Source organism: Suricata suricatta, chromosome 13 (assembly GCF_006229205.1).
Source record: "Suricata suricatta isolate VVHF042 chromosome 13, meerkat_22Aug2017_6uvM2_HiC, whole genome shotgun sequence".
In the NCBI taxonomy this organism is placed as follows: domain Eukaryota; kingdom Metazoa; phylum Chordata; class Mammalia; order Carnivora; family Herpestidae; genus Suricata; species Suricata suricatta.
Genome location: NC_043712.1, coordinates 25,590,166 through 25,594,831, shown reverse-complemented (window position 1 = coordinate 25,594,831; position 4,666 = coordinate 25,590,166). Strand labels below are relative to the sequence as shown.

Here is a 4,666-nt window from a genome sequence, read left to right as displayed (position 1 = left end):
ATTCTGCAATAAAACCATTCTTTTAAATATTCTTTTAAATTTATTCTTTAAAAATTTTTTTTCAAATAATCTGTTTTTAAATAATTATTCAGGTTTATAATCTGTTTTAAGTTCTATTTGTTGTCTTCATTATTATAATTTTGATAATATACTTAATTCTATATTTCTTAAAGACAGTATCTATTAAACAATGATGAAAGTACCTTTATTCTACTTTTATTCAGTTTTCTTTCTTGGTTCTTCTGGTGTTTAAAAATATATACATATATATAAATGCAATATATTTATATGTGCTATATATTTATATGCTATGTGTACTCTTTATATTATCTCTACATTGTAATAGTTTACAACATTTATTTTATACTTATCATTACTAGAATTGTTTTAGACTTAGGTTTGTGGCTACCTGAATCAATGACCACTGCCAGACTTTTTGTAATAGTTTTAAAATGCATTTCTTAATTAGCTTAGGTTTTTTCCTCTTATATAATTTATGTATTTTTTGGTTTTGTAAGTTCAAAATGTTTTTCTCTTATCTTTATACCTAAATGATTCAAATTTTCCTCTAGGATTTTTAATTTTTATATTTATTTAAATTTTATCTTTTAGTGTTTTTATTATTTATTTTTGAGAGAGAGTGAGAGAGCGAGCATGAGCAGGGAAGGGGCAGAGAGGGAGACACAGAATCCGAAGCAGGCTCCAGGCTCTGATCTGTTAGCACAGCTTGAGGCTTGGGGCTGGAACTCGGTGAACCATGAGATCGTGTCCTAAGCTGAAGTTGGACACTTAACCACCTGAGCCACCCAGGTACCCCGCCTCTAGAATTTTTTCAGTTAGCAAAAATAGTGCCTCAGATAAACCTCATTGGCTATGATACTGCCACTGTGCAAAGCTCCTCTAGGATTTTTTAAACATAATGTTACTGTATTGTGTTATTGAAAATTGCCTTTGAGAAACCTGAGATTTGCTTAGTATGTTTTATTCTTAATTAATTAATTAATTAATTATTTTTTTTTAGTGCTCTGCTCCTAGCATGGGGAGCTTGAACTCATGGCCCTGAGATCAAGAGTCACATATTCTACTGACTGAAGTTCTTTTGCTTTGAAATATGATAACATTATTGAGATCTGTTTGTAGTTAGTTGTCCTATAATACATTTTTCTCTGGCAGGTTTTAATTTATATATATATATATATATATATAATGTATATATAAATTTAATTTATAAAAATATAAATTTTAATTTTCTCAAACTATTTAAAGATTTTTTAATGTTTGTTTATTTTTGAGAGAGAGAGAGACAGAGAGAGACAAAGAAAGATGGAGGGAGAGAGATTGTGGGTGAGGGGCAGAGGTAGAGGGAAGACAGAAGATCTGAAGTGAACTCTGCACTGACAGCCGAGAGCATGATGGAAGCCCAGATTCACAAACTATGAGATCATGACCTGAGCCAAAGTTGGATGCTCAGTGATCTGAGCCACCCAGACACCTCCACAATGAACTATTTTAATCTTTGGATTCAAGTATTATTTTATTTTTGGAGATTTTCTTTTATTTTGATTTTTAAAATGTGTTTTGTTTTCTTCCTTAGGATTACTAATCATATGTTTGAAAGATCTCATTAGTCTATTTTTCATCATGATTTTTCCAAGGTATTTTAAAGAATTATTTCCATTTAGTTTTATTTATTTTTTGCAATTTCATCCCCCTTTACTATGTTTTCATGAGATTCTACTCATTTTTTGCACAAAGTAATTGCATTTGTGTACTACTTATAATATGGTCTTTATTTCTTTCATGCCTTTACCTTTCCCTTACCTTCTTTTCTTAGCTCTGACCTCTTCTATTTTATTTTCTTCTGTCATTTCACCATGTATTCCCTAAGCTCTTGTATCTCTACTATGAGTTCTTTGATTTTTTAAAATACTCTTATTCATTGCAAAAAGTTTTGTCATGATTTTGCTCTGCTTGTTAATATTTTCTTGTCAATCTTTTTATATATGCGTTTTTTTGTGAGAAAGAAAAAGCAATTTTTGTCCATTTCTTCCTTTGTCTTAAAGAATCTTTGGTTCTTTTTGACTATAGCTTACTTTTGAATGAAATGAATTATTGAGTTCTTGGATTGCATGTGTAGGAAGTTTATAAGAAAGGAATCAATCTATACTGCAGATGAATAGGAGTCTCCCTATTCACAATGAAGTGAAAGTCTATTTCTCCCGTTTTTCTCTTTCCTGTGTGTGTGTGTGTGTGTGTGTGTGTGAGAGAGAGAGAGAGAGAGAGAGAGAGAGACAGACAGACAGACAGAGAGAGAGAGAGAGACAGAGACAGAGAGAGAGCTGTTTAAGCCTTTATATATTTTTATTTTCTCAGTGTTTGACTTTTCCTTCCATTACAATTCATCAATAGACTGTTTTTTGCAAAAATGGAATGTCTATTTCCTTCCTTATTTCCTGCTACTTTACATGGCCTGGGCATCTCATATTTTTTCAAAGATGTGATTATTGTTTTTTGCTTTTTTTAGCACACCATCTGTTTTGGTGATTGTACTCCCCTGACATGTTTAAGATCTGCTCCTGCAAGCTTCTTTTCTTGAGCTAATCCCACATCTTGACATCTCTTAATCATATACAGTGGTTTGGGATTATAGATGTTTCTAAATTTTGCCAAAAAAAAAAAAAAAGACTGAGTTCTGTTGTTCATGTTTCTTATTACTTTGGGAGTAATATCTGAAAGAAGAGGGCATCTTAACACCAGAAGTCTCTTTGTTATGTTGGTTTTAATGTGTTAATCTTTAAATAGGCGTGCAAAATAGGGTAATTGAGAAATTAAGTGAAAGCAACTATTAAAAATAACTATATTAATAACAAAACAATAAAAAGAACAAAGGCGTATAAATGTTGGTTTTCTGGGCCTATCCAGATTGGTCTCTTTTGAAATTTAAGGAGAAGTTTAGAAAAAAATGAATATAGGACACAGCATTGGAATACTTGAACTTAATATGTCTTTGTTAATTATCATCATCATCCTGGACAAGTGACTTAGCCAGTCTAAATCTCAGTTTCCTCACATATAAAGTGGGGACATAATGGATTTTATGCTGTCATCTGTAACCTAGAACACAGTCAGTAGATAGCCACTGCATTTGAATATAGTGTATATTCATGCCAAGAACCTTTGACCCTGCCCACTCCCTTTTTAAAGTCACAGCTTTTTAAAAATTCAAAACATCAAGAAAGCTGAGTCTTAAAATGTGAGGACCATATGATCATGTTTTAAGAGGATTGTTTCTGGGTAAATCTTTGATTTTCATAATGGACTGAAATCACTAAAAGTTCTCCATGCTTGCAACATTTGACTGTCCCTTTAAACATCAAACTCCAAACTTTCAACCCAGTTTTCAGTATAGTCTCATATAATAGTGATATTACCAATTATATTTATCTTTGAAATTTTGTGTTCAAAATCTACAGTAATACATCTTTTTTTCCTGACCATTTTTTTCTTTCTGTTATAATAGAAGCCCTTTGTTTCACTGTCTTCTATGTTTATGAGAGGAATACATCTCACTGATAACAGCTAATATTAACACGTGCTTTTCAGTTTGCATATATTCTCCTTTGACCTCATTTAATTATGGAAATCTGGGCCATGAGATAATGGATGTTTGATGAAAACAACTTATTCAGACATGTGGATCACAAAAAAATCCGGATTTAAATTCTTCAGGGGTTTTATTCTAGAAAGAAAAATGAGTCAAATCCAGGTTTTCTGACTAAGATGGGTATTTTTCCATTAAGGTACCTAATTTTTATGTACATCATATGGCTTAATGTCACTCCATGATAACAGTATTGTTATTGTTCTCATTCATGCTGTTCTCATTCAGTACACAAATTCTTCTACTTACCCAATTTTCTATTTGTTGGCAAGTAGTTCTGAGCACAGGGCCTCATTGACCATTTGTCTGTTCATAACGTGATCCTCAAGGATATTGCCTCTAAGAATGACTCTGGGTAAAAGGCATGAAGGACATGGTGATGTGAAGTTATCCTGGTAGTAGACATTCATAGATCTAGCCAGCTTCTCTTAGAATGAGCCACTGGTTTCTTCTTTCTTCAGTTACAGTTTTGATTCTATGCAGAGATTTTTGACTATATTTGCTTGTTCTATGTTGATTCTTAAGGATAGTGATTTAGAACTTTTTTGGAATCTAAGCTAGGAATTTCAAAATAGAAAGACATGTTAAGAACAATTTGTACTTTATCACAGTCTTCTCCACTTTGAATGACCGTGTGTGTGCGCGCACATCTGCAATTATATCAGTGTCTCACAGTTTGGGGTTGGAATCAGTTCCTCTTTTAAGCCATTGTTTAGACTTCTATGACATGGGTCTACTTCCTAGTTTTCAGGGTTGTGGTGAGGATTAGAACTCCTGTATGTAAAATGTCTAGCAGATGATAAACTAAGTACACAGTAATGTTAACTCCCTTTTCCTGAACTCTGAAATAGTAAATAGAACATATATCTGGAATTAGAAGAACAGGGCTCAAATACTGGGTCTGCAGCCATAAGCTTTGTGACCTATGGAGAGTTACTAAAGCTCCTGGGGTTTCTGTGTTTGCATTGTGAAATAGTAACATCATTCTCTGCCAGGTCTTGAGTG

The 4,666-nt window shown here is 32.6% G+C and overlaps 1 non-coding gene across 1 annotated transcript; it reads right to left on the bottom strand.

Annotated features, from left to right (window-relative positions):
* Window positions 1–753: 753 nt before the first annotated feature.
* Window positions 754–897, bottom strand: LOC115277116. The gene has a single exon (XR_003902225.1). It is a non-coding gene; the product is annotated as a U4 spliceosomal RNA (small nuclear RNA).
* Between the last annotated feature and the right edge of the window lie 3,769 nt (window positions 898–4,666).